Genomic DNA, 10,436 nt, shown 5'->3' on the forward strand with positions numbered 1-10,436 from the left:
CACCAAATATCACACACTCATCAGTTCCCTAAATATATCTGATTTATTTCATCAAGACCCATGAATTCCCTGGGAAATCAGTATAAATCTAATCAGAATATATGAAATCTTGCAATGTTAACAAAAGTGATAAAAACTTCCTGGCTCCTACGCCTGATCGGACAGGCGTAGGAGCCATTTAATGGGTTCTTCCCTGATGTGTACCGCTTCCTACCACCAAGCCATGTGTTGACCCTCCAGTAGTTTTTGTGTGTTGCTCACAAACAAACATTCAAGACAGGGGTGAAAACATAACCTCCTGGAGGTAATACAATATTTGCATATAAATATTATGGCATTAGGGGTAAATAAACACAAAATAAGTTATACATTTGTTGTTGCAGATCTTAATATGATGAACTCTTTTAGTTTGGTTTCATGTTACTGCAAGCCCATTTTTGTAAATTTAAGTGTACACTTTATTCATTTTAATAAGTCCTTGCTGTTAGGTTTTAGCAAGCTATTTTCATTGTACATTTTGTATGTAAAACTAAAATTATTCATTGTCAAAATAAGCATAACCTTCCAGCAAGTTCACACCTCGACCGTGAGTCAGACTTGAGTCAGTCAACATGTATGGATCAAAGTAATAAATGCTTGAAAAACCCAATGGCAAAAGCTGTGCGTGGTCTGTGGTGAAATACTATTGACGGATTCTTCGAAGGCCATGCATCTATCAGTGGTGAGGTATTTGAGTCCGTCTAGACGTGTTGAAAGGGTACGTCGGACAAAAAAACATTTTAAATCACCGGTCTGTGAGGTTAAACCTCAGCTTGAACCCGAATGAAGTTATTTTCACAAAAGAAACATGAAAATAAGGAGAGTCAGCTGTCTTTATTCACGAGCATCTCAAGTCAGGTCACATCTTAATTGAGTTAGTGACACAAAAGTAAAAATAACATCCATCCATCTATTATCAAAAGCTTCTCCTTTGAGGCCCGCAGGGATTAGCTGGAGTCAATCCCAGCTGACATTGTGGCGAGGTGGGGTATAGACCCTGGACAGGTGGCCAGTGTATCACAGGGACAACAAACAACCATTTACACCTAGAGTCAGTTTAGTGTCTTCAATGTGCCACCCTCTCTTTAGACTGTGAGGAAAGAAGTCAGAGTACCCAGAGAAAAAACCGACGCAAACACGAAGAGAACATGCAAACTCCACACAGGAAGAATTGGGATTCAAACCAGGAACCTTCTTGCTGTGAGGCGACAGCGCTAACCACTGCATATCTAGATTTAGATTACAAAATTCATTAAAACAATGAGTTATTCAGATATACAATACAGAAACAACAATAATACAATCATTTTAACATCTTGACTCTTGACAAATCCTGCTGTCGCTCTGTTCACAGATACAAGGAGCCCGACTCTGCCACAGCAGCAGCGAATCTGCAATAAAAAAATCTCCAGTCTCCAATAACAATCTGGGACTCGATGTGATTTAGTGCTTTGCTACTCAGAACAGAAGTTTGGTGTGCCGGCTTGTCATGTGCATTAACTTTTTCTTATTTGTGGGTCTTGAGGGAAACTGAATTTGTTTTTTGTCTCCAGCAACAGTTGAAGAATTTATTGAGAGCTTGTGCTGTGACAGAGCTATAAATTACACAGCTGGATCCTTCGCTCCTGTCTTTTTTACAGCACACGAAGAAAAGAGAAATATCCAAAGACTCACAGGGGCTGCCTGGAGGCATTTTTTTCTCTTACACTTTGCCCAGCTTTTCTTTGTGTCTGCACAATTGTACCTGCGTGATGAGATAATTTATGTCATTAATCAGATCAATATTCCAAAGAGAAATTAAAGGGAGAGTTTTTTTCTATAGGCAGTTTTAGTGTAGGTATCAGGGATTGGCCTTGTAGGTAGCAGCATCCTCAGGATTTCCACTTTGAGGTAATGGTGTGTGTGTGAGGAATCCATGACCTTAGCCCTTATATCCTGCTGTGAAGCTTGTAGGGGTATGTGACACTCCATTTCCTTTAATTTCCCCACCTCACTCCCAGGGCTTTGTATTCAATCCAAGTGTAACAAAGGGGGAAAAAAGGGGAAATGCAGTCTTTCCCCCACAGATTATTATTTTCATCCCAAACATGTTTTTCTGCTTTTGCAATGCAAGTGCACTGTCTTAAAATAGCATCGGAGCTGGGATGCAGAGGGGGGGAATACGCAGGCTTGTGTAAAATATGCAGGAATCTTTATGCAAATCCAGTCTCGGGTGTTGTTTTCTCTCGATTACCATTCAGCAAGGCTCAGTACTACAAGAGTTCGTCCCACATTGCTTTCAAGAAAGATTATGACTGACTATAATGTAAACCGCAAAATCGGCATGCAAAACAATCCATCAATGTGAATCTGATTATCTGGAAACACTACAGAGCAGGATATACATCCCTGGTCATGTATAAGAAGGAGCATCTCACAGGCTGGACTTCAACCCTGTGGCGCTCCTCTGCTGTGGCAGTGGAGTCATTATCACTGGAGGAATGTTGACACAGTGAGCATATACTTCTTATTCGCTTTACAATGGTACTCAGTTAGTCAGCTCCACAACACTGTGCTTTCATCTTCACAAATTACGTCTCTAGTAACAAATACTAAAACAACTCTACAGTGAACATCATTCAACAACAATATAAATGCGTAAAAGACAACTCATAAACATTTATAGATCGCAACTGGCCTTCAGACAACAGATGGGCTTATGGTGGGTTATCTTATTAAGTGTGTCCTGGTGGCATTATAGAAAAGTGGCAGTGGAGTGGGTGAGCGATGTTCGAGGCTATTGAGGTTGCAATGGGTTGCAAGAGTGATGGCAACTGAGCTTAGTAAAGTTATTTTTACTTTACTTGAATACTTCTTTCTTTATACTTCTAGAACATTTTTAAAATGGACTTTTGACTCCACTATGTTTTATTTTTCAACTTCAGCTCTATGCATATAAAAACTAAAATGACATTCCAAGGCCCCTCATGAAAAACCACATTTAAATTCACTACATCAAGGTTTTTATTTGGATCTACACTGTATTACAGGTATACATAACTATTAATTTCCTGAACATTGTGATCCATGAATTATTCTCAGAGAAATCGAGGGAAATTTTGAAAAACTCAATCTCTCACATTGTGAAATACAAAAAACATTCCTGGATCTTTCCCCTGATCTGTATAAGCACCAACGTTTAAAGGGACATTTCCTGACTTATACTACTTCCTTCCACCATGTTTTGTGGTGACAAACAAACAGAGCTAAATGTGACGGTTATTAATTAGAATCATTTTCTAAATTATTTACATATACTAATAGTAATTTAATTCTACTTTATGTCATCAGGTTTGGAATAATAGTTGGACAAAAGAAACATTGTAAAGGTGTAAACAAACAAAAGCTTGATTTATTGAGAAGATGCTGCCCTTTGGTCTCCAATAGTAAAATGCTACCTTTACATGAATACAGCAGTCATTATTATTTAATTACTCAACAATTAAGAGCATTATAGCCACAGGCAAAACAAATCTACATTGAATACTTTCACTTTTACTGGGTTATTGTATGGAAGTATTTTGTTGTGCTTGTTCCACTGGTCTTCATCAGTATTCGGCTGCACACAGTCGACTCTGGGCCTGTAGCTAATTGCTAATCCCAGATCTGCCTCCTCCTACATTCAGCAGCCAATCATTCATCCTTTATGAGCACAAGAGGAGACTCCTGTTGGCAGCTCGTGTCAATCTGACAACCCACTGACGGAGACTATACGATGTCTCAGCACGACACTACTGAGGTTTCTCAACCTCACACAGAGGCACTTTTTCGGAGTGCAGTCTAATGGGACGTGCTAGGATCAGAGCCAACTAAAGATGACTTTATACGACCATGCTGTCCACAGCGATTACACTGCTCGAGGCAAGGGCTGTTTTGTAGAGGTGGTGAAGAGGAGATTTTGTAATACAGTAAATTAGTTTCCTATTGAGACATAACAAGGCTATTAAAGCTGTGAGGACAATGGGCAGAACTATAGAAGTACAATCCCTGCTTCATAGTGTTCAGTTGATAGCTGAGTCATTGCACTGCAACATGTCGTTAGCTCCTGAATATATGTGAGGGTTTTTTTTCTTATAAAAATCTGACATGCTGCAGAGACCTGCAAGACTAATTAAATGAGAAGCAAGGCTTCAAGTTAAAGGTGACATCTGCTATAAACTACTGCCATCTTGTGGAGGAAAAAAAAACACAGTCAACCATATCCCCTTGCTTTGACAACAGTTATTTAATTAGCATCTATACACTTTAGGTATGGCAGACACCTTCAGATATGAGAGACCCCTTCAGATTTTTTGACTTTGTTGCAGGGGCGTTTCTAGGGTTGAAAGAAAGGGGGGGTTTAGCCCCTAAGGCTTTTTTTTGGGGCTCATTTGGGGCTGCAGATATTATCCATGTTTCATACAGTTCATAGATTGGTTCAATCAGAAAGAGTGTGATTTTTCTCTGTATCTTTGCTTGCATTCATTCAGTATAAGATAACAGAAGAGACAGAATTTCAGGGTCATTGTGAAATTTGACAACACAAATATGAACTGATTATATACAACAACATTCTATAGGCACTGATATTATTGTTTTAAAATACTAGAGATAGATATTAATGCAAAGAATAGAGAGCTGTCGATAGTTATTTCTTACATTTCAAATTTGCTCGTTCACACTCTTGCTCATTGGAGACATTTTCTAACAAAATAGCTAGCTAGCTAGCTTAGTGTTAACATAGCTCATTACAATATTCCCTTTCATTTGCCTCAAGTAAACCTAAATTTAAGCAGGTAACAATCGTTAACAACTACAGATACTGTACTTACAATTTCACTCCGTGGATCATTTACTATGAGCTAAACTCCTTGGCTGTAATCCTGCTGTCTTGATGAGAGACGTTACTTGGCAGAGTGAGAAAGCCAGCGCAGCAGCCCTAACCCTAACCCTAACCCTTACCCCGGCATGAAAAAGCCCATAATGTAGCCCCCCCTGTTCCTGCAGGATCTCTGGAGGCCAGTGTCTCTGTGAAGCCTCCGGGGCCAAACATCTACCTGGGTGAGCGTGTGCTACTGCAGTGCACAGTGGAGTCCCTCTCTGCTTTTGTGAAGAGCTACTGGTGGTTCAGGTCCAAACCACACAGGGCTCCCCCCCAGGCACCTGGTCTCTGGTGACAGCTACTTCATGACCGCGGTAACATGGGAGAAGGCCGACAGGTACTGGTGCCAAGCCGAGTGTCGGGAGAACCGGACTGAGGTTGAGCTAAAGGCCCGGCCAGTCTCGCTTGGAGTGTCAGGTGAGCAGCAGCAACGACTGCAGCCACTGCAGCGCGGCATCAGGTTTCTGCTTTGCACAGGACGAATCAGATGAGTACAGAGGTTGTGTATTCTCAAACTGACTAATGCAGAGACACATAGAGGCTCTTATTTTCCTCAAAACAGCTTCTGTTACTCCTCCCTATCATGGGTCAAAACATGGTTTATACTATTTCTAATTGATCAGAAACTGTCAGAAGATTTTTTTTTTAAATTTGTTTATTCATTTAAGCTTATTTTGGCTTCATGACTGACTGTGTTTAGCAGCAATACAATGTTGAAAACCCCTTTGAGGGTCCCTGGAGCGAACCCTAGCTGACATTAGGTGAGAGGGTACACCCCGGACAGGTCAATCTCAAAATGTAAAACTGTCAAAAAAAATGTATATTAATTATAGGATATCTTCAGTCATACATTTTTTTGCCAAACATTGAATCCAAAAACAGACACAACTCTCCCTGTAGTACTTGATTTATTACAAAATGTTGCTGCACTCGACACAAGATTTGTTTTGTCTCTTTACTATTCAGAGGTGGGTTTTGGGCATAACATGCAATAAACCAATCAGAGAGCCATCTACCATTACCTTTAAAAGTATTAGTGTCCTTGCACCAGCAAGGTTATTATAAGAGCAAGTCATCATAATTTACACCCTTTTATTACTCAATGCTAATATGTCTCATTATTATAAAATCCTATGTCATCACTGTGAGATGTGAAGCCATTGTCCTGCTTTAACAACAGTGAGCAGGACACAGCATGCTAACATTAGATACATTGTTGGTTTTATGTTGTTCATGTAGGAATTAAATAGGCAATCTGACCCCTACTGGAGAAATTCATTTTGACTTGGTTTGACAGATTATCACGTGAGAAGGGTGTTTCCTAAATGTATAATTGTTAGTGAAGTGTAGGCACAGGTGATTTTAGAGACTACAGTCGAGCAAGTATGGAGATTAGAGTACAGCTGAAGGCAAATCACAATAAGTGAGAGCAGAAGTTTCACAGACAGCGGAGATTTACAGTTAAAACTAGAAGGGCATTCGGTGGAGCACACCTCCGCCAAGGCCCATCAGTCCCCTTAAATTCAATCAAGCTGCTACACTCACTCATAGATATTAGTTCCATAAATGTGCCAGATCTTTTTCCTTCAAGATTGCTCCCTTGGAAAATGGTGAAAGCGTTGAAAAACGTAGAATCTCAAAATGTTACAGGAAGATCCAAATATAATGGCTTCTTCTCTGACTCAAACCAAATTGTTCCACCAAGTTCCATGCAAATCTGTTGGGTTGTTCTTGTGTTATTTTCCTTTCAAACAAACAGACAGGGGTGAAAACATGACCTCTGACCTCGGCAGAGGTAACAATGGCAGACACATCGATGGATTGCTTTCAAATGACTTTACTCATCCCTGATTGGTTGTCCAAACTTTCTGACAATGCCAAACACATCTCAGTTTTTGTGTTGTTTCTGACATTTTGTCAAGATATGTGGCTATTTCAGTTATGTCCATTACAGATTGACCAATCGTCAAACCAGGATACGTCTGAAAAGCCTCAATCGCAGACTGTTTCTGTTGCTTCTCTCATCTTCTCTCCCCTTTTCCCCCAATTTCTCTCTGTCAACCTCTGTCCTAGAGTTGCCCCCTCCCTCGCTCTCTCTGACTCCTGACACCAGACAGATGTTCATGTTGGAAAAGGATTCTTATTGTGGCACGTAAAGGGAAACTCTCTTCTGAAGCCCAGAGAAAGTATTAACTATTGGGTCAAACCTATGAGAAAGCTCAGTCAGTGCTGCAATTTGTAGTATTTCATGGTCACATGTCAAAATAGTGCTGCCTGATATATTTTTGAATTGAATTAAATGAGATGTTTAGGATTTATAAGGATGACTACATTTGCTGATGGTGCAGATTTGATAGCTTCCAATACAAATGTTATTGTTTCAGTTGTCACATTTGTCAATGTCAATACTTTTGCACATTTAAACGTCTCTCCTTTGAGTACATTTTGAAACTAAGAATCGTATTTGTTATATCTTATTATCTAATCATTAATATAATTGACTGTTCTAAATCATTTTACATGTATCATTTCTCCTGTGTTTGTTCGAGGTTCCATGTTGTTTGCTCCCTTTGAATCGTTATTTGCTATTTCTTGTCGTCTGAAGTTATAAAAGTCATGGAGATCGTCGTGCTTGTTTTATATCTTTTAAGGCAGAACAAACAACTACCAAGAAACAAAAAATAACTATAAAGATTAACCAAACAAATACAATTTGACACAAATCCACTGCAAACAGACAAAAAAAAGACTAAGAGACACAACACAAGTCTGAAGTGGCACAACATGGCTACTGAGAGACACACAAAAGTACTACAAACAGACAAGAAATGTAGAAAGAGAGAGAAAGAAAGAAATACTCTACATATATATTCTACATGCACCTGATAAAATATTTCCATTCAGCTGATTGAGTAAAATAGATTTTTTAAATTTCACAATTTACTTCGCTAATTTAGGCTCTGGATTTAAATGCTTAATTTAAATAAATATGACATGGATTTTCAGGAAAGCATTTGGTCTGAGTTACCAGAGGAACAGAGAGGTGATGTGAGGTGCAGGACAGAGAGCAACATTAATATTACAGCCCTGCACTGTAAGACACGCTGAAGAAGAATCTGTCAAAACATCAGGTCAGAATTTGATCTCATAAAAAACTTCTCTTACATAATGAATGGTGTGTTATGTTGACAAAGAAATGAATTACAAAAGGTTACTCCTACAGTTCTTGTTATCTTTGTACAATAATACAAATTTCTAAAGAACATCTGCAGCAGACATTGGTTCTTTATTGTCGTTGATATGCCGTTCATATGAAGTTAATATATTCCAAAAGCCTCTATAGCGGTCAAACCAGTTAGGCCTCATTGATAGACCATGTTAGCTGCCAATTTGTTGCATTCTGCATTAATAGATCACTACAAACAGTACACGTCTTCTTAAATAGACCTAAAATCGACTTTAGACAGAAAGATGTTAAGGATCTCCAGTACTAAGAATCTAAAACAGTAAAAATTAACTCTGAGATGTTTTTGAAATCTGACCTTCAAAATCATACTCTCATGCCATGTGTAAGGTAGGGCAGTCGGTGGATGAACAGAATGTGTGTCCATTCATCGTTGAGGAAGATATCAGCAAGTCCTACTGACAAACATTGTTGTGCATTTTAAAGAACAAAGTATTTTCATGTGAGAGAACAAGCATTTCAATGAAAACTAGGGCTGCGCAAAATTATCAAAATGTCATATCCTCTTGTAGAAGTCATTTCATATCCAGTTAATCATATGTATTGTAATTGGTCATCAGTCTCCGTGATTCTTTAGGTTTTGTTTGAGCTCTGAGTTCGTATTACTCTCATCCATAGACACCTATGAAGGTATTTTCTGCTGCAAAACACTTGTGCAATGGAATTTGTGGTTGTAGAAAATCGTCTTTTCTTAAATATTCTCCATACAGTGTGACATGAACCTCTTGGTAAAATAAATTTAAACTATTTAAGTCTGAATTTTGGTTGGAAATATCCTGGGTTGTATAATGTTCACATGTTCGTTTGTGATGAAATACTGCGGCTAAGAGTTACACGCAGGGATGGACTGGGACAAAAATTCAGCCCTGGCATTGTCTGTCCAGACCAGCCCACTACATTTTCAGCGGACACCACATAGAAGTCCACAAATCTCGCGGCGTCTTCTCTCATGCATACTACTGTTACCACCTAGCTCAAAGATGGCAACAAGAAGGGAGGCCACACACAAACCTCTCAAGCCAAAAGTAAGTTTATTTAACCCCAAATCAAGATAGCTCTAACTACGTAGTGGGATGTGTAAAATATGTTACGCGTCAGTGGTGTTAACAGTGTTTGGATGTGTGAAAATAAGGTGTGATGTATGTTGTAAGGTGCAGAAGCAAAGAAAACAAAGGCTGAGGGCCCCATGCCCCTGGAAGCAGCCTTTAGATCTGCAGCTGAAGCCCAGCCCAAAAGGGCCGGCCCAGGGTGACGCCCCTGCCAGCTCTACCTGTGTCTGGAAAACAACTCCTCAGGCTCTCACATGTCAAGTGGTCAACCTGAGAAGGACATGGATACATTATAATGTCTCTAATCATCACAAATTAAGTATGATTTCATAAAACATAAAAAATGATAAACTCACCAGACTAGAGGAGACTCAACAGACAAACTTTGGTACAGTGAAGGCAGAGAGTGGAGGCAGACAGAGAGCAAGTCCTCGAACATGGACAGAGGGGGAACAACTCCTCAGGCTCTCACATGTCAAGTGGTCAACCTGAGAAGGACATGGATACATTATAATGTCTGAAAAATAAAGAAAATGTTTTCCTCTGTCCTGCACCTAGAGTTGACAACTTTTTGGATGTGTGTTTCTTTTAAAACCTTTTGAAAATTATTATAATTATGAAGTATGAATTTATACATAAAAAAATACATGATAAACTTACCAAATTCTAACAGTGGTCCCAAATGTCCACATATAAAACAGAGGGAGAACGACTACTCAAATATATCACAACAACCTGTAATGGAGAATAATTGATCATTTAGTGTACATGATCACACCATTAAGGATCAACACATAAGCACTCTCATCTCTATTTACAGCTCAGAAAGTTTACTGGTGCTATGGCAACAGTAAACGACGTTAGCAACTCTTAGCTAGCTTAGCTAAATCATCTGAACAATAATAACCCATAATATCACAATTCGGCATATTAAAACACAATCAAAAACGTTTTCTACTCTGTTTTGGACATGTCTCAAAAATGTAGCCTAGCCAGCCCCAGGCCAACGTTACTTACCATGTCTGCCTCCACTCGCTCATCATTGTCGAGTCCTCCTCGCTCGTCTCCCGGCGCACCTGCTGCTGCTGGGCTGGTGAACCCGGCTCCAAACAGGTCCGTCAGTTTGGCTCATGTAGCAGCCTCCACCTACAGAGACTTCAGATTTTTTTCCCGATGCTTCTCAGCGCCACCCGGGCGTTTTTAA

At 39.5% G+C, this 10,436-nt stretch overlaps 1 long non-coding RNA gene across 2 annotated transcripts; it reads right to left on the reverse strand.

Annotated features, from left to right (window-relative positions):
• Positions 1 to 9,310: 9,310 nt before the first annotated feature.
• LOC128443109 (uncharacterized) lies at positions 9,311 to 10,436 on the reverse strand. Of its 2 annotated transcripts, XR_008338945.1 has the most exons (4): positions 10,250 to 10,436; positions 9,893 to 9,967; positions 9,589 to 9,720; positions 9,311 to 9,502 (listed from the first exon to the last, which is right to left on the reverse strand). It is a non-coding gene; the product is annotated as an uncharacterized LOC128443109 (long non-coding RNA). The 2 variants fall into 2 exon arrangements; XR_008338944.1 differs by lacking the exon at positions 10,250 to 10,436 and having other exon boundaries at positions 9,893 to 10,101.

Source organism: Pleuronectes platessa, chromosome 6, assembly GCF_947347685.1.
Source record: "Pleuronectes platessa chromosome 6, fPlePla1.1, whole genome shotgun sequence".
Classification (NCBI taxonomy): Eukaryota; Metazoa; Chordata; class Actinopteri; order Pleuronectiformes; family Pleuronectidae; genus Pleuronectes; species Pleuronectes platessa.